Source organism: Akebia trifoliata, chromosome 5 (assembly GCF_017979445.1).
Source record: "Akebia trifoliata isolate Shusen 1 chromosome 5, ASM1797944v1, whole genome shotgun sequence".
In the NCBI taxonomy this organism is placed as follows: domain Eukaryota; kingdom Viridiplantae; phylum Streptophyta; class Magnoliopsida; order Ranunculales; family Lardizabalaceae; genus Akebia; species Akebia trifoliata.
In genome coordinates, this window is record NC_141379.1 from 2011185 (window position 1) to 2031952 (window position 20768).

Below are 20768 nucleotides of genomic sequence, written 5' to 3' on the forward strand. Positions count from 1 at the left end.
TTATGTGTTAAACAAGCGAATAATTTGATAAAATTTGTAAATTAAAACATACAAAATATAACATTGTGACCAAATTACAAACTTTCTTATAAAGAAGAATAAAATTAGTCTCAATTCTTATAAAAGTCCAATGATCTTGGATGTATTTGATTCCTTGGGCAAGAACACTAAATTCAGTTTCATTATTAATTGAGGCACCAAAAGATACACAAAAATAAATCCCTTAGTGATTTGTATTTAACCCTGCTTCAGCAAGGACTCTATCCATTTATTCACTGGATCAAGCATTTGTTTGGATTGCTCATCGTTTCCCATTTGGGGCAAGTGCTTTAGTATTGACTAACTATGTTGGATCAATTGTCCCACGATTTTGACCAATAATGTTATAGCTTTGACTATAATTTAATATAATGGTATCTGAATGTCCGTCGTGAAATGTGCCAATATAGAAGTCTAATGTAACGGCTGATTAGCTTATAACTATTAAAATAATTACCTAAAGTTTTAAATATTTGAATTGCAGTTATTTTTCTTTGTTTATTATATTTAATTTAAAAAAAAATTATAATAATGGGAGGTTTAAATTTTTTCCATTAGATGAAAACATTGAAGAACTAACAATTTTTCTCTATCTGTGTGTGCATCTGTGAGTTTCAAACCATTTTAACTGAAACGAAACATTGACCTTGAAACATATATATACTCTTGTTTAGGTTGACATATTTTTCTTTGTTTAGCACATACTCTTTTTCTCTTATTTACCTTCTTAGGCGGTGTTTGTTTGCGTTATTTTTCAGCGCTTATTGCTGAAAAAAATTAAATTCAGCACTTTTGTTAAAATAGCGCGTTTGTTTACTCTATATTTTCAGCGCTTATTGCTGAAAATAAGTGAAAAAAATTCAGCACTATTTTGATGCTGAAAAAAAGTGCTGAAGCGGTAAGCACTTCGCTTTTTTCAACACGGACAAGTATGTCCTTTGTTTTTTTGAACATGGACAAATATGCCCTTATTCTTAAAAGGATATTACTTCTTATATCCCATGGATAAGTATATAAACACCCCACAAATTAATAAACCCACACCATAGCTAAATTATTTTATTTTGTATAAGTTAAAAGTTTTGGAATGAGTTGATTTTTGGTGAAGATGATCTCTACAATGAGGAGATCATCCTCACAAAAAATCAGCACATCTTGAAACTTCTAACCCTATCAAAACAAGTTCAAGAACCGTAAATTGTCCCTTTTTTTTTTTTTTTTGAAAACTATTTTTGACGAGTTAGAAGTTTAAAAATAGACTGATTTTTGGTGAGGATAATCTCTAGACCATATAGACCATCCTCACTAAAAATTTGCTCATTCCAAAAATTTTAACCCATATAAAACAAAACAAAAAATGACTATAGTGTAGGTTGCTCTTATTATAGGGTGCTTTTATAATTACACATCCTTCATTTCCATCGAAAATTATTCATCCAAAATTAAGTTCTTTTAAAGTTGATTTCAAAATTTGGTGACTTGTATAACATTATTATTTTTAATTTGAAATTTGTGAACTTTACAAATAGAAATTATTATTTATAAATTGAAAATTTGAGTATTATTTATTATTTAAAAATAAATTGTATTTTAATTTTATAAGAAATAATATATTTTATTGTGTTTGATAATAAATAAGCATTTGAAACATGCAAACAATGTATAATATGATTGTAAGGGTAACAAAAACAATTTACTAGTTTCAGCATTGTGTAACAAACATGATTCAGCATTTAAACAAACAACTTTTTCAACGCTTAAATTCAGCGCTTATAAATTTCAACGCTTAATGCTATTCAACACTTATTTTTTTCAGTTTAACAAACAGCACCTTACTCTTATACGAAAGACAAATGATAAAATGACATGTTAAAACATACACAGTTGATTAGGCAAGTTCAAAAAATCGTAGATCTTTTATTTTACTTGTATTATATCTCGAAGAAAAGATCTATGATTTTGTGCACTTTCCATGTTAATCACGTACATACTAGCGTGACATTTTATCACTTGCTAAAACTTATGCGGTTGTACATGTCTGACATGGAAACTACATAAAATCATAAATCTTTTTCTTTGGATAGACAAGGAAAAAGATCTGGAAAAATATCTACAGTTTTGTGCACTTGCCACATCACTCATGTACAAATCACGTATGTTTTATCGCATCATTATATCCTTATTCATACAAAAATCCTCACACTTACTGTAATGGTAGGAGGTGGTTCAGAACTTCTTAATGTTGGAAACATCCTCCAATCCCACCAATAATTTTTGATAATTGCTATTGGAACCTAACTTTTACTTACTACACCCTAATTTCTTAAATTATTTATCAGATCCTAATTAATTATTGAAATACACCATTCCAACATTACAAAGTTGGTACAAGTTAATCCTCAACATTACAAAGCATTATAACACATTCAAACGTTTACATCTGGGATTAGGCTATATATATTGAATTTCTAATATTGGCGCCCCAACTTTTACTTGTTTTCAACCATTGATTTGTTTTTTTATTTATTTTAATTGGAGTGTAACAAGTAAAACTTGGGGGGCCAATAGCAGTGTTTTTAAATTTGACAGGATATGACTTTCTTAGATCAATCAAATCATAATAAACTATTGGATAATCAACTATGAAAAATATAAAACACATTGCCGTTGACAGACAATAGAAAATCAATTGAGCTAGAGAGAGCTTTATCTCAAGAGTCAACAGTCATGTTGGAGTGACCTCAAGTTGGAACCTTATTTCACACTTCTTGATGTGAAACTGAATAGGAACTATAGATGCCTTTTCACTTGTATCTCGATGAAAAGTATATATGATTTCCATACACTTTCACGTCAAGAAGTGTGAGATGAGGTTCCAGCTTGAGGTCACTTCAACATTATTCTTTTCTAAATTCTATCATATGATCAAGTCGATGGAAATCAAAACAACACAGAGTCATGATAATATGACTTGCCAGGTGGCATACTCAATAGACTCCCTGATGTGACAAGTTCGAAAATCATAGATTTGTACGTCTCGGGATATATGATTGCACTTCCCCATAAAAATTTATCTCGAGGAAACCGTGTATCCCAAGATGTACATATCTATGATTTCCAAACTTATCCATGTCAGGGAGTTGATTGAGTATGCCACCTGGCAAGTCATATTATCAGGACTCACCAACACATACTCTTAAACCCTTCATAGTAGAATTGAGATCATGGGCAGTTACCTATTACTTGGATTAAAGAAACCACTTAACAGCATTTTCTTTAGTTTTACTTATAGCCATCCTTTTGTAAATACATACAATTATTTATTTCAAAAAGTACTGAGGGTTATTCTTCCTATGCAAATCATTTATAATCAAATTTGATTTTGCTTGATTTCAAGGTGTCGAGATTCAAAAGATGTGGATCAGTTACATGGGGCATGGGCATTTTCGGTACTAGAGATATATGTTTGAAATAAATTAAGAAATCAAGACCAAACTAGGCCCTACCCAAGCCCAACCTATACCGGGCTCGGCAACATGAAGCCTGGCCCAAGCCCATTGTGATCATAGATAGAGTTCAGATCCCTGTGGATGAATTTCTACCATCAAATTAAAAGACTTGAAATAAAAGAACGCATTATTGATACTACATCAACCAAGACATAAAACCTAATTAATAAAAATATCCTATTTTATCAATACTTCCTAATGTAGGATATCCCGATCAATAGATATATTCTAATGTATCATTCTCCATCACAACCTTCCATCTGTGATGAGATACATTAATTATACGATGTATCTCATGAACCTTAATACAATGCATTTTATTCTCTAACATTAAATATGTATAAATTAATCAAGAGTCTTTATTGCACATAAGATGAATAATAATAAGAATCGTGATAATCGGACTACCCCATGTGGCATACTCAATCAAGTCCCCTGATGTGACATTTTATAGAATTGTAGATTTGTACTCCTTGAGATACACAACTGCACATTTTATGGGGATGTAAAGTTGTATATCCTAAGGAGTACAAATCTCGCCCATGTCATGTCAGGAGAGTCGATTGAGTATGTCACGTGGGATAGTCAGATTATCAAGACTCTAATAATAATTGTATAGGGTAAATTTAGACCCTACATGTGTCTTGATCTGAGAATGGCTCAATGATCGAGTGGATCCAAGAAGGCCCAGAAGTGCGGTTCCCGAGAAGCTCAGTAGCTACGCTCGGCACGGCTTAGTAATAATGTAGTGTCATCGTAAGAGATAGTAAAGATGGTTATCACCTTTATTGATAGAATATACAGCATACAACCATATACCCACAAATTCAAGGACAGTTTCCCTACCTAATACAAGTAACAAAGTGATTAGCTAATTGGCCCCATCGCCATCCCCAGTAGAAAGATTGTGCTTGCCTCTTGGATTGCATGGCAAGTTGTTCAATAGTGAACTCAATATTAGATGATGATGATGACATTAACCGAAGACGGCCTGTACACGAAAGAGATTTTTCCTCGTAAAAATCTTGTTTCCATGTATAGGATGCCTGCTAAATCCCAATTCGTCACATTGTTTTTTTAATATTATTATGTTACTTATCTAGAGATCGAAATTATTTTTTTTTTTCTTCGGCAGAGCTACCACCAAGTTCTAGGCATCCAGAGCCGAGGAAACACATGCAAAGATCTCCTGATCGCGTTCGAATTCAGCCATGTCTTCTTCCAACATGTTCACCCATGCTTCTATCCCATCTCCTGATCTTGTGTCCATGAATATAACAACATTCTTGAAAGGCAAAGTAGTAGTACTCACCCATATGGGCTTTCCCCAACCAAAGTTTGCTTCATATAAAGGGAACCTACACCAACTACTAAAATTTAACACCATTATGTCACCTTTTGAAATTTTATTTGCATTCCCTTTGATGGAATTCAGGTACCAATCACCAGATTGTAGTTTTTTCACATATCCACTGTCGATTTCTCTTATAGCATTTCGAATTCGGTCCACCAAATCATGATCGTTGTTCTCGATCTCCACCATTAATGGCGCGATCGTGATACTGTACATATTTCCGAAGGAGTTCTCTGGCAATGGTGGAACCATTCTTCTTCTTAGGTTTAATGCATGTAACACTGCATATGCCCTAACAGGTTTCTTTTTGGCCTCAACCACATCCATGAAACGTTTCCATATGAAGGCTGTCACTACTTCCACACGTGTGGGGTACTCTACACGTGAACCATTACTTGTTTTGGCTCTAAGGGTAGCTATAGTAGAGGCTTCAAACACAAGCCTCTTTGTTACAATCTTCTCTCTTCTGATCCCAGTTGTCGACTTGAACCCACATAAATCTCTCCAAGGGAAGAGAGAAGCTAATTCAAAACTTGGGCCCACAGAGCCATTGGACCCATACGTGGTGGCAGCCCACACGTTGACAAATGTAGTCAACGATGAAACATCAGCGATTCGATGTGAAATGCACACACCAATGGCCATACCACCACAGTCAAAAACGTTGACTTGGATGGCTAGTAGTACTTCAGAACCGGATCCGGATCCGGACTCAGATCCAGACCCAGAACAATAGGTCTCACATGGCAAAAAATGTTTCAGGAGATCAGGATTTGGTTGTTTGATAACATCTGAGAGTAAACCATTTACTTTAGCTTCAAAATAATCTACACCCATATCGTTACATTCGATACAGACATCTTCTTTGATTCTTCCAGCTACTGGGTAGAACCTATTTAAGGTATCCGATAGCGATTTCTTTAAATGTTTGCATCGATTGACTGTCGTGATTTTGTCATCGTGACCGTCCATTGAGTAGAAAAGAATGATGGGTACATATACAGGTGGAGCAATCTGATCAAGAAAGGAGAGGTTGAAGGTTCTAAGGTGATGGGGAGTTGGAGAAGATGGTTTGATGATCTCTTTTGAGATTACTTCAACCTTCATCATCATCATCATGATGTTGTGTTCAAGGGGAAGGGAAGTGGATGAGACTTGAAAAGAAAATATTTGATGTTTATGGTTTCTTGTATATAAAAGATTTGCCATCTTTCTTCGCATATATAGTGAGGAATATTCACTGTTTCTTTGCCATGAACACACGTCAAATGATTTTTTTTCGTTTCTAGTTCACATGCATTAGGGTTTACGCGTTTGTCTCTCTGCCCCACATTCACACAACAGATTTATTTTCCATTATATATATAGGGAAGTCTCTTAGGGTTTGTTGATAGGCTTTGAATTGTGTGAATTGGATTTGCCCACTTTGCCTGTCCGGGAAGCAAATTCGCGAGGATAGCAACTACGTTGAATTACCATTTCGTGTGCTGAATTTGCTTCTCGAAAATAGCAACTAGGTTGAATTACCATTGTGTAAGCTGAATTTTATGAATTTACGATTCATTTTCACTGTTCATTTTAATTACCAAAATGTGGACAATAACAAATTCGGAGGTTTTAAAGTGACAATTTCACAAGTTTAAAGTGACTATCTTGCTAAAAAATAACGAAGAGTCGTGATGAATACACGTTGTCTTGGTACGCAACTAACATGGCAAGGGCACATAACCATACATCATTTTTCATCAGGATACATAGAAAGAAAATGTACAATTCTATGCCCTTGCCATGTCAGCCGCGTGTTAGGGAACCGAATGCAACATATTATGATACATGAGATGCATTGTATCATATCAATGTATCTCATCTCAAAAGGAAGAAAATGTGAGAGAATTATATATGTACCAATATCAATTAGGATATTCTACATTAGGAAGTTCAAATTTGAATATTTATATTAGGCCAGTTTCTTTATCTTGATTAATGTAATCCCTTTAAATGTCCTATCATGATTCATGTAATATTCATCCAAGAATACTCAATAAATCAGATTTCTACACCAAGCACCCAACAACATACCAAGACCACGTGCATTCATCATTATTCAATAGCAAAACTTACAAGATAGTCACTTTAAACCTGCAAAATTGTCACTTTAATCCATCGAAATTGAAACTGAGTACAACACTGGGCTGATGTGATAGCATGCAGATAACCATATATCTTTTTCCTCGAGATACAAGGAAACAAATATGAGCAAAATGTATTTTGTGAATCATTGCAAAGTTTTACCTTTTTTGTTTACTCACACATTATCTACAAATGCATGGATATCATAGTTGACTACACGAAAATTGAAAATTTCAATGGGACAAAGGCCCACATATTTTAGAAACTAAATTTTAACCTAGGGCCGTTGAAATTGTTTATGTTCCCTAGTTTCAACAATCTTTGAGCTGTCGAATTTCTCCCATCCTCCATTAATTTGATGGTTTTGGCTCGTCAATATTTTTTTGATAATGCCTTGCACAATTGAAAATAGGCTTTTTTAACGTTGTGATTACAATTTGTTTGAGTAAAGACATGAGTCATTGTATTTTTTTCAAGATCTAAATTGATATTATTTACAAGTAATAAAATTTTAAAAGAGATGACCCACTTTAAGCTCTAATTCATAGTTTTTATGAAGACTTGAAGAATTTATGTAAAATATATTAACTTTAAAATATAGGGAGCTTTCAATCATTTACAATATAAAATGAAATTAAAAAACAAATTCGTTCCAGATACCTATGGATACCCAATATTGAGAATTGAATTGGTTCTTGTTCCTTTTAGACCCTACTCTAACTAGATATAGAAAAAAGGGTTGCGGATCTTTATTTTTTGACTCTCACTTCCATTTGGTTCCAATTAAATGTATATCAATTGAGATTTTTAGGATACCTAATGTGAAAAAATGAAACAACAAAGAGACAAAAGATCACACATAAAGATTTACGTGATTTGACAGTATGCCTGCGTCCACGGATTAGAACAAGAACAATCATTTTTTCTCGTGAACCCCTAGCAGGGGGCGTTGCCCCTGCACAACCACAATTTACGCCCCTTACACCTCCTTAACTCTGCGTAGTGCTAACAAAATATAAGACATCTCTTATTGTAGTATGTGGCTTATATTGAGTGGAACAAACATATAGAGAGAGCAGGCAGAAGTCAGAGTAGAGAGAGGGGAGTGATGAGTTCCGAGCGAAACGGAGTGAACGACTGCATCTATTTGTTTTTGGGATTGTTGAGAACAATTAATAGGTTGGAGGGGTGCGGGGTAACACCCCCACGGTATGGTACAAGGGTATTATTAGAATTTACAAATACTTATTATACGATTAGGGTTTACTATAAATTCATATGATGTAACCCTAATTTTACATATAGTGAAAATTCAGCTTCTCGCTCTTGTGGATGTAGGTACACCGCCGAACCACGTTAAATTTGTGTTTTTTATTTCTTTATTTTTTTTTTTTTCTCTTTTCTTATTATTCATCATAATTGTCACACGTAGCACAACACATCTCATACATAACACCAAACACAAAATTTCAGTGTAGAACAATTAAGGTGGGCTAGGTAGCTAGGGTAATATTGTAGGCTTGGGAAACTTGACAATTTAGCCATGATTGGATTTGTTAATCAGGGTATGATCGGACTAGATGGTATTGATGATTGGGTGCTTGGAATAGAGATTTTTTGTTAACAAAAAAAATATGTAATAAGCCAATGAATCTATGGTAGGCATTGTTGAGTTTAGTCCCACATCTGACACTCATTGCCTTGTCGCTCTCCTTATAAGCTCATTAGCCTCTCCATTCATTGCCAATTGATTTGAAGTTGGACCCCCCAAGTTTATCATAGTATCAGAGTGGGTCTTTCTCTCCTTCACGTCACCCAATTCATATTGCCATGTACTTGGCCCAATACGGCTTACACGTGCAAGGCTTGTTGAGTTTAGTCCCACATTAAATACTCATTGCCTTATCTCTCTCCTTCGAAGTTCCTGGACCTCTCTACCCAGTGCCAATTGGTTTTGAGTTGGAGCCCCCAACTTTATCATGCATGATGCCATATGAGTTGAAAATTATGAGCATTGGTTAGAAGGAGATAAATTGCGGGAGAATATGGTTTAAGCGGTTAAAATATTTTCATCTTTTACTCTTTTCTATATATACACGTGATATCATGCCATTGATTCATAATTTAACAACTTCTTAAAGTTAGTGATCCAATTGATGAAATGGAGTTGAATCATCAATTGCAAATGATAGCTAGCTAGCTAAGTTAGTTAAAGCTTGTGAGTGTTGATAGCTACTAATTACCAACCATTAATCTGTTTGTCCAATGCAACAAAAAGAAAAGTCGAATCACGAGATCTGAAATCCAACACCATACAACTCTATCATTCAACTACAAGTCTATAACGTTAAACTTCATTTTGTTCATTCTAATCATCCAAAAGATTGGTACATCGAATCATTTGGACTCATCTAACAAAGTCAAATTTTTTGTGAGTAAGTGGGAAGTTAACTACTTTTCCGTGCGGGTACTTTCCCATTAGTATTGACTTTATCCAAAAAGGAGGTTGTACCATCACCCAATGTTTAAACCGTTTATATTCCTTGGGATGCACACATTATAAATCTCAAAACTCATTTAATGACTTAGATCATGAGATATACAAACAACCTACCCATATTTTGTCTTATTATTTATAAGAAATGCCGGAATGAGACACACGTAGACACAAGTGTGACAAAAACATGATGTGGTGGCGCGCATAACTGCAGATGCTTTTTACTCGTATCTTGCGGAAAAGCATCTACGGTAATATTTGTGACACTACATCATTTTATCACCTTTGTGTCACCCCAGCGTGATTCTTTATTTATAGAGGGAAGTTAATTTCACTAGAGATTTTTAGCAAATAAAGTGCATCTGTGAGTGAATGATGTGATCTACGATTTTGAAATCAAACCATTAATGCCATGGCTCAGACTGTAATTTAATATGGTAAGACCACAAAGTCTAGAGTCAATTGAAATGTCACAACAGGTTATATAATTTAGACCATATATAGAGGATCATTATTTTGTGGAAGGTTGATGAAACTTTTAAAAGAATTCGATTTTCTCCTAATTGTGAATATTATTTCTTCTACTAAATTATTTTTTATATGGTAAGAGATTGTCTGTGTTATTTCCCTAATATATATTAGGATAATGCTGAAGTAACATTAAAATGCATGTACCATTTCTGATGTGGATGTGTGTCAGAACCATAGGTGCTTTCATCGAGATCTCACTCATATATTGATGAAAAGTATCTATGGTTTTGACACACATCCACGTCATAAATTACTCCAGCACGACTCTATGTATTATTATTATTATATAGTGAAGAAAACACTTTCTTAATATATGTAACTTTGAGGAAAGAAATCTTTGGCCTCAAAGACTTATTTTAAATCCTCACTTATGATCTTGAGGAGGAGAAATTGTTTGCAATAGTCCCACATCGCCTAGGTATCAAGACCTTGGACTATATATAAACTTGGGCAATCCTAAGTTTACAAGCCGGATTTGTGAGGATGAATTAGGCCCATTGGCTTCGATATGGTATCAAAGTGGGTAACCGTAGGGATGTAGGAGTCACGTTGCATGTGAGGGGGAGTGTGAGCGATAGTCCCACATCGCTTGGGCATCAAGACCTTGGACAATAGATAAACGTGGGGCAATCCTCACCTTCCAAACTGGTTTTGTGTATTGGAATCACAAAAAACCCTTTCTTTTATGTGTCATCCAGTTTTATTAGGTATGTGGATCCAATATTTGGATTGGATTATTTGGACGTCTTTTGATTTCTAAAAGCTTTTATATGATTTTATAAGGGATGTAGGGAGCGAAGGCGCCAATTTGCCAAGTTAATTGGTTAAAGTCTATGAGTCTACACTAAGAGTGCGTAATACTCATATTATACAATGTTAAAATTTTGTAATAATAAACAATATAAAAATGAAGAATCACAAAAATAGGATACTAGAGTTGATGACCACTGAACTCACAAACTTGAAAAATGGAATAAGGCTCAACAGCTCAAGTGACCCCAAACATTGACCTCATATCGCACTTTCCTCGCGTGAAAGTGTGTAGGAACCATAGATGATTTTCATGGAGATACGAGTGAAAAGTATCTATGGTTCTATGCGGACCTCCATGTTGGGAAAATGTAATATGAAGTCAATCTTGAGGTCACTACAACACGATAGGAAACTGCGATAATAATTGAGATGCCACCTATGTTGTCCAACCAATGACATACCCATTTTGACTTGTTAGCCCTCCCCCTCCAAAAATTTCAATGAATATTTGACCCCTTTGCTTTAAATTGATAACATGCACCCTCAATTTTTAGTGAATATTTTTATCCTAAAACTAGTTATCTTCAAATTATTCAACTTCTATTGAGAATTAATTTTTATTTATTTAACCTCATCTTCAATCCATCATTTTCAATATCGCTTTAATCCCTTTATACAAAAAAAACCTTAGAAATTTCTTTCAAAATATCTTATCTAGTTCAAATATCATATTTTTTTCTTTCCTAAAGTTCAAGATTAGAGTGATTTAAAGGATTTTTTACCTTAAGTTGGTCAAGCGTGTTGAGATCATTAGGCATTAATATATTAAAAAAGACCAAGGTCACAAAGTTTGCTAGGCCGATGACATTGCCCTTTGATTGAGGTCTTCTCTTGTACACTAATGATAAATGACTTAAATACCATTCTTATTCTACCTCATGGGGTAACTCTAGTTTGCCGCCTCTCTATAAGAAAACCCTAGCTCCGCTCTACGTAGTCATGTGAGTGTGAAATCAGACAATCCCTAATTGACTTGTTACTCATCGGTGGTCAAAGTCCACTTTGGGCCTCTTTAGAATTTTGTGGCTTGATCCTAAAAAAGAAATTAAAAAATTGGGCTTGTGGAACCCACTTTGAACCAGTCAAACCTAACCAGTAAAGTGATGTATGATTACCCTATAATGGCATCCTCACCAATAATCCAATAGATCTGACAATCACGACCATTACTTTGTATGACTTTTTAAAACTGACTGCAAAGTGGGCGGCTAGGATCACATGATCTTTTGTAGGATGCACACCTTTCTTCTACTCTTCGTGGCTTTTTAAAAAAAGTCATGATAACCCGACTATCCCACGTGATACATTTAATTGGCTCCTTTGATGTGACAAGTTTGGGAATTATAGATCTGTACGTCTTGGGATACATGATTTTTTCAAGATACACATTTTTATGGGAAAGTGCAGTTCCATATCTCAAATCTAGCATTCCCAATAAAAAGAGTCATGCTGGAGTGACCTCAAACTAGAACTTCATATCCACTTCTAAACTTGAAGGTGGATAGGAGTCAGAGATATTTTTTCACTCGTATCTTGATGAAAAGCATCTATGATTTCCATATACTTTTATGTCAAGAAATGCGATATGAGGTTCCAGCCTGAGATCATTTCAACGTTATTCTGATAAAAATGTGTATCCCAAGGTATACAAATCTAAGATTCTCAAACTTGTCATATCTAGAGAGTTGATTGAGTGTATCGCGTGGGGTAGTCAGATTATCATGATTCTTTTTTCAACGGTTTAGATAACGTTATAATGATAAGATAGCAAAATCCGATGGTTTAAATTTGAGAGAGAAAAAAAGTCGTTCTTTATATTTTAAATTAATTAGTTTTTTCAAAAGAGGAGACGTGTGAGTGTTACAAAAAGATGTTTGAAGTTTGAATCATTAAACGGTTGAGATTAAAGTCCATATTTGACTACTACACCAATAATATATAGTCATTACATACTATAAATACATGAGTGAATGACAAACAAAGAGGCGTGTGTGGTTAGAGCTCAAAAATGGAATTCTACTACAGTTGTCTTCTTTGCTCTATCGTTCTCTTGATCTGCACCAATAGTTTTCTGTACTTCGTTACTTGGCTATCCCATCAAAGAAAGCTGTTTCCTGAGACAGAAAGACTCGTGCCACAAGGAGAGAGACGCCACCTGTCCTTTATCGATATGTATGGCCCACTCTCGACTGCACAGCTCCGATATATTATGACAGTTGTTGCGATGAACGATCGTAGCATCCTCAATAATGGATCCATGGAAGATATCCACCGTTGATAGCGTTGATGATGACTTGGATGTGTAAATAATATTTTTTCATAAAGCATCACTTATTGGAATGTAAGGCTTCATTAATAAAAGCTAATTACATTTCTTTCTTTAATTACTTTCCAATTTTGTTTCATAGGGGGTATGCCCCCCTCAAGTTATGTAAATTGTAATTCATGCTTTTAATTTAGAATTGTGATAATCTTACTTATCCGCGTGGCATACTCAATCAACATCCTGACATAACAGGTTTGAGAATTGTAGACCTGCTCTTCACGGGATACAGAACTGTACTTTCTCGTAAAAAGGTGCAGTTTTGTATTTGAGGAGAGTAGAGGAGAGCAGATCTATGATTCTCGAACCTGTCATGTCAGGGGTGTCAATTGAGTATGTCACGTGGGTAAGTCAGATTATCACGACTTATTTAATTTGTTCAATTCTTTCCTTGCTTATGGAAAAAAAAAAATTGTTTCAAAACTTGAAAATTCGACTCGGTGCCGTATAGCCATGCAATTGAGTTGAGTCAACTCGTGAATAAATGTATAATGGGGTCCAACTAACAAGTAACAATTGAATCTGCCATACAAACTGACATATATATAAAATCAAAGATGGGATTTTAAACTCGGATGAGTCACCTCGAAGTTAACCAGGATTCATATCTCATTAGAGACCAAGATGAATCGTCCAAGGAGAGGCCGGTATCGGATGTCAAACATCCGGTGAGGTCTTTTGTTTGACAACCAAGATGAGTCGGATGATATTTTAAAAATCTCGGTCTAGTCAAATGGGATTTTATATTTTTTTTATTAAAATAATTAAAGTTCTAATTGTTTAAATATTATATTTAAATAAATCTATTATTTTGTGACTAAGCATCTTCTAATCTATTTTATTTTATAAAAAATTTAACATAAATATATATTAATGAATAATTGGAAACCGCGTCAAATAGTTTTATCTTTTTCAAGAAAAGTGAGATGACTCATTCCAAGATGAATCGGTCTCGTCCATGAACAAGACGAGACTCCAAATCGAGATTTGAAACCATGCATCGAGGACGTAGTGTGAGTAAAGATACACCACAAAGACTGAATTTTAAAAACTAGTCAAATTAGCCGAGCGTTCCTGATAAATTCTTCCGATTATTTTATGAAAATTGGACAAGGTCAATCAGTTTAATTTGGTTTTGGGTGTTTTAATGTATAAATGTTTTGTAAGTTTTTAAATTTTTTGTTATTAATATAAAATGAGATGTGATTGACAGCATCTAACGACCCATATTATACAAATAAATATTATTAACTCTACACATACTTATTAATTAACGTTTAAAACTATGTCATCAGATTTTTTCATATTAATTAATCACCTAACCTCAATCATATTTGCTTCATGAAATATGACTCCGTATTACTAAATAATTTGCAATTCCAATCATTCCGATCCACGTACTTTTTAATTAACATTTAAAACTATGTCATCAGATTTTTTTCATACTAATTAATCACCTAACCTCAATCTTATTTGCTTCATGAAATACGACTCCGTACTAACTAATTTGCAAATTCAACCATTCCAATCCAACATACTTCTTTATTTGAGGTCTATGAGCTATACACACATGTACGTGTGCGGGCATACACCCACCCACCCACACATACGGTCATGATCCGAAGACACAATGAAAAATCACGACCTTGAATTTGATGATTTTTTTTATTTTTGAGCGAGAGGGATGGGAGGAGGGTTTTGTTATAGTTCTTCGGATTTTGTTAACATGTGCCTAAACGCCACGTTAATATGCATTAAATAGACATTGAGAATAAGCATTTGTGGGAAATTTTTGTGGGAATTTTTTTGAGGGCATTTTTGGTAACGCAACTTATTCCCAAGGTGTATTTAATGGATCTAACGTGTGCTCTTAGGGCACATATTAACAAAACCAATTCTTGAAGTGGGATTTGAGATCCACCTTGGAAAAACTTAAAATATATACCTTAATCTTGACCATTCGATTGTGTTAAGATATTTACTTGAATAATACTGATGCCAGTCTCATTCACAGCTGGGACAGATCATTTTGGCTCCTTCTCTGTTTCTTATTTTACTTTAAATGTCAACTGAGGCAAGGCAGTTGAAAATTTTGATAGGAAAATTAGATGGATTAAGGTCCATGAAGTTTAGAAATCAAACTTCTGACGGTCCATGACTGTCGATTTTTGTTTTTTTTTTCTCCTATTCGATGGCTTAGAACTGTGGAATTTCTCCCATCCTCCTTAATTTGACAATTTAGGTTCATCAAAAAAAGAAAAAAAACTGACAATGAAAATCTTGATGCCTTGATCCATCGAGTTTATGAAATTGACAGCGTTGGGCTGTTGAATATGACATTTTTTTTATATATTGTGGTGACTCAATGGAGTTTTTGAGTCACTCGAGTTTAAATTCCAGTAAATATTTATTATTATGGTAAATTACACTTTCACCCCATATGATTTGACATAATTCCATGTTGACCTCATTGACGTTTTGATAATTTGACAGTTTCAATCCATCGAAAAAAAAAAACTGATAAAGAAAATTTTGATGCTTTGATCCGTCGAGTTTAATGAAATTTGATGGCCTTAGGCTGTTGAATATGACCTTTTTTTCATGTTGTGGTGACTAGAGTTTTCGAGTCCCTCGAGATTAAATTCAAAAAATCTTTACTATTATGGTAAATTACACTTTCACCCCCTGTGATTTGACATAATTCCATGTTGACCCCCTTTAATGTTTTGATAATTTAACAGTTTTGGTCCATCGAAAAAGAATAATAAAAAAAAAAAAATTAACAGTGAAAATTTTGATCCTTGATCCGTCGAGTTTAAATGAAATTTGACGGGAATGTGACATTTTTTCATGTTATCGTGACTCAATAGAGTTTTTGAGTCACTCGAGTTTAAATTCCAGTAAATCTTTACTATTATGGTAAATTACACTTTCACCTCTTGTGATTTGACGTAATTCCATGTTGACCCCTGATATTTTGATAATTACACTTACCTCTCTTATATTTATCTAATGAGTTCACTTACCTCCTTTCCGTCTATTTTCTAACTGAACAGTTAAAAAAAATATGTTTTTTTACCTTTAATAAAGACCCTTTTTAAAATGTTACTCCTTTTTATAAATAAAAATATTCTATTAAAAAAATTGGTTTACTTGTGAATGCTTAGACATACACACTTATATAGTTTTAATTTATTTTTTTGGGGTATAGAAAAGATAAAATAAAGGGGTAAAATAACATCTAAATCTAAAACCGTGTATGAATGGAGAGGTAAGTGCAATGTTAAAATGTTAGGGGGTCAACATGGAATTATGTCAAATCATAGAGGGTCAAAGTGTAATTCACCCTTATTATTATTATGAGAGAAGGCGGAATAGAAGTGATTCGACACTAAAATTTTAATTTCAAAAATTAATTATAAAAGCACCTCACGAATTAATAAGGGCAACCCTATCATAGTCAAATTGTTTTGTCGGAAAGAGTTGGTTTTCGGTGAGGATGATCTCCTCGCAAAAAATCTGCCCATTTTGAAACTTCTAACTTCATCAAATTTTTAATACAAATAACTTCTAACCTCCACATCAGTAATGTGAGAATCGATATCCATTTTAAAACTAATGACATGCACCCCTTGACCTAGGTCTTCTTAGCATAGACTAATATAAATAACTTAAATACCCTTGTCTTCATCATTTAGCTAGTCAAAAAATTAACCTAGAGGTTTACAATTTGATGATGACGGTTTTGTAAGATGAGCTTGTACCCTAGATGTTAATAGTTAGAAGAAGGCTGATTTAGTGGAAGAAAGATCAAGGGTTTTTGGTTAAATGTTGAAAACAAGGTCATTTAGGTCATTATAAAATAGAAATGGTCAAAATGTTAGAATAGTAGGGATATTTGAATAAGTTTGGTTCTTTATTAGATCATAAAAGCCCACTTTTTGAAGATCTCTTCCTTTTCTTCGAGATCAAACATCAATTGCAACAATTCGATAGATGATTCATTGGGATAGAGTAAATGGCCTAGTAAAATATAAATTGTCAAAATGTTAGGGCCGGGGGCCAAGATAGATTCACACCAAACTATAGGGCGTCAAAATGTAATATACCCTAAAGTTAATTAAAACATGATAATTCATTATTTCATAATAAAATGCAACATTGTGATCAATAGGACATAATTAATTAATTAATTAGGCTAAGGGAAGAAATGCACGAAGATCATTGAGAACGCCTTCAAATTCAACCATGTCTTGTTCCAACAGGTGCACCCATGCTTCAATTCGATCACCTGACTATGTATCCATGAAGAGAACACTATTCTTTGAAGGTATGGAGCCAGCTCTCATTACCCATATGGGCTTTCCGCAACCAAAATCTGCTTCGTACCAACTCTCTTACACCAACTATTTGATACTAAAAGTTTTATCTCAGCTTTGGAAACATTTTCTACTTTAGCAAAAATATTTGGATTGACAAATGGATCACCTTCTTGTGGTTTAGTTCTCACAGACCTGGCATTGATTTTCCTTTTGTGTCTCTAAGAGGGGCCACCAAATCATGAAACTCTCTTTCAATCTCCGACGTCAATAGTGCAATTGTCGTGCTGTAAAATTTTTCAAAAGAATGTTCAGATTGTTAAGTCCCACACTGGTTAAGGAGTTAGGATTTTTGTGTGTTAAATATTTGTTGGACCGCTCCACTTGATATCAATTGATTTTAAGTTGGAGTCTGACATGATATCAGAGCCCATGGGCTGTTTATTGTTAGTAGGCCCGTTTGTTGGTTTGTTTGTTTACGTGTCAGGCCTTTGTTTTGTTTCAGTCTGTTTGGATTTGTCGGTGGGTGTTAAGTCTCACATCGATTAAGGAGTCAAGGTTTCTATAGGTTAAATATCTGTTGGGCGACTCCACTTAATACTAATTGATTTTAAGTTGGAATCTAACATGATATGAGAGGCCATGGACCGTCTATTGTATGTGTGGGGGAAAATTCTTGAGCACGGACACGTGGCTCGATCAGGGGCCAAGATTAATGACTCGAGATCGGGGCTCGGTTTATTAATCCCGACGAATGCATGTATTCGAAGCTCGGAACTGTGCCATCAGCTCGCAGGTCGGTATGAGGGGTCTGACAGATAAGCCTGCAATACCAGTTCTAACCACCCACGTCACGTCAGACCAAACCTGATTTTCTCAGAAGCAATAGGGCAGTTGCAACAACCCCTGCAGCTGACATGTCAGAGAGTCATGTCAGAGAGTAGGCTAACTACCCCAGGTCACCTCAAGGGATGACACGGAAAACGATCAGGTTGAACGCCTATATAAGGGAGAAAACTACGAGTAAAAAAGGTTCGAATTCTTCTTCTCAAAAGCACATTACACTGATCAATTTGGCTAACTTGATCGTCGGAGTGGGCTGTTTTGCAGGTCCCCCGAGCTTAAAGAGAAGGAAAGTGTAGTGCCATTTCGTGCATCTACAATTTGGCGCCGTCCGTGGGATACTTACAAGGAGAAAAACGACCAATATGGGAAGAGCTAGGGGCGAAAATCGTGGAGAGCCATCAAATCCACTACCAGCAGACTCGCCCCCAAATGCGCCGGATCCAATGCTAGCAATGTACAACTTACTCGCAGAGATGAGGGAGGAAATGCGCAGGGGGTTGGAGAAACAAAATGATGAGATAGTGAAAATCAGAGAGGAAAACGAAGAGCTCAGGCAAAGGTTAGGCGAGCGTGCGGAGACCGAGGAGGGCCCAGGGGCAGAGCAGAGCAGCGACCACCCTGTTCGAACGGCAAGAACGGAGGTAGATTGGACTGAAGATTCAGCAGCAGTAAAAACGCAGCAGGGAAGCTCCGAAGTTAAAGAAACCATGACGAGGAAGGAAGTGGAGGAGATGCTCAAAAGGAGGGATGAGGAGCTCGCGCGAGGAAAGGATCCCGCGCAAAAGGTACGGAACGCGATTCGGGAACTCAAGGGGACACCATTCTCGCAGGCGATAATGAAGTCAGAACCACCCAGGTCGTTCCACATGCCAAAGTTTGAAACTTACGATGGGACGCGAGATCCCATGGACCATATACTGCACTACAGAAGTCAAATGGTGCTGTACCAAAATGATGATCCGTTGCTCTGCAAGCTGTTTCCGTCAACCTTGAGGCTCGGGGCCATGATGTGGTTCCAGGCCTTACCAGCTGGGTCCATCACGAACTTTTCCGAGCTGGAAGAAGCGTTCGTTGGGCAGTTCGTGCACCTGCGAAGGAAGAAGGTCGGAGTTAACACTCTATTTAACCTTCGACAGGAGCCCGGGGAGAGTATTAGGTCGTTCGTAACCCGTTTTCGAACGAGAGCCCTGGACGTAGAGGGCATGGACGAGGCCACAGCATGCGCGGCGTGCATCGCTGCGGTGATCCCGGGAACACGGTTGCATGAGTCCTTGATCAAGTCTGATCCTACTCGTCTAGAGGATTTGTATGCGAAGGTGGAAAAATACATCCTGGTGGAAGAATCTGTGAAGGGCAGAAGAAGAAGCACCCAGACAGTGGCTAACAGCGAAGGAGGAGTGGACGCTTTAAAGGTACCGACCCACCCCGGAGTGGAAGGAAGTAAGAAAAGGCGGAGAGATTCGAACGAGCAGTCGTGGTGGAAAAGAGGCCGGGTGTATACCCCGCTCAACGAAAAACTATCCGTGATACTGAGGCGCATAAGGGGGGAGCCCGACTTCGTTCAGCCGCCACGGGGGTATAAGGGGAAACCCGGAAAACCATTCTGCGAGTATCATGAGGCTGAGGATCACCCTACTGAGGACTGCTACAGGCTGCGCCATATCATCCAGGATATGATCGACGCTGGGAAGCTCAAAGGTTATGTTTCCACGGGAGGAAGGAGAAGTGGGGAGACTACCGAGAGAGCTGAGCGAAAGCCCGAGCAAAGAAGGCCGGCTAAAGGAGGGCGTCGAGAGACGGAAGAGCGCAGGATAATTCATACCATCACAGGATTATTAGGGGCCGAAGTGCCGTCTAGGCGTGAGATTCGGGAGAAGGTAAAAAAGATCCGACATATGGTCGGGGTTAACAGTGTGGCGTCAGGAGTACGGGTGGTTGGAACGACAAACCACGGAGCAGATCCCCGGGCAATCATTTTCACAGAGAGTGACCTAAGGGGGACGGCAGGGCCCCATCAGGACGCGTTAGTAATCGCGCTTCCAGTGGGAAACGTCGAGCTCCGAAGAATACTCGTGGATTCGGGGAGTGCGGTGGATATTCTCTTCCTGAGCGCGGCTAAGAGAATGGGGGTTTCAGAAAGTTTGGAGCCAACGCCGACCCTCGTCTATGGGTTCAACGGCGCCGCCAGCAGCTCGATAGGAGAAATCACGCTCCCGATCTCAGCAGGGTCTAAAGTGGTAATGACAAGATTTGTGGTAATAGATGCAGACTCGGCTTATAACGCGATCTTGGGCCGGAGATGGATACACGAGATGAAAGCAGTCCCGTCGACCTATCATCAAGTCATCCGTTTCCCAGGTAAGGAAGGAATAATGGAAATCAGGGGAGATCAGGAGATGGCGCAGAG

The 20768-nt window shown here is 36.5% G+C and overlaps 1 pseudogene; it reads right to left on the reverse strand.

The window, feature by feature from the left end:
* Positions 1–4197: 4197 nt before the first annotated feature.
* Positions 4198–6077, reverse strand: LOC147400912 (stemmadenine O-acetyltransferase pseudogene; annotated as a pseudogene).
* Between the last annotated feature and the right edge of the window lie 14691 nt (positions 6078–20768).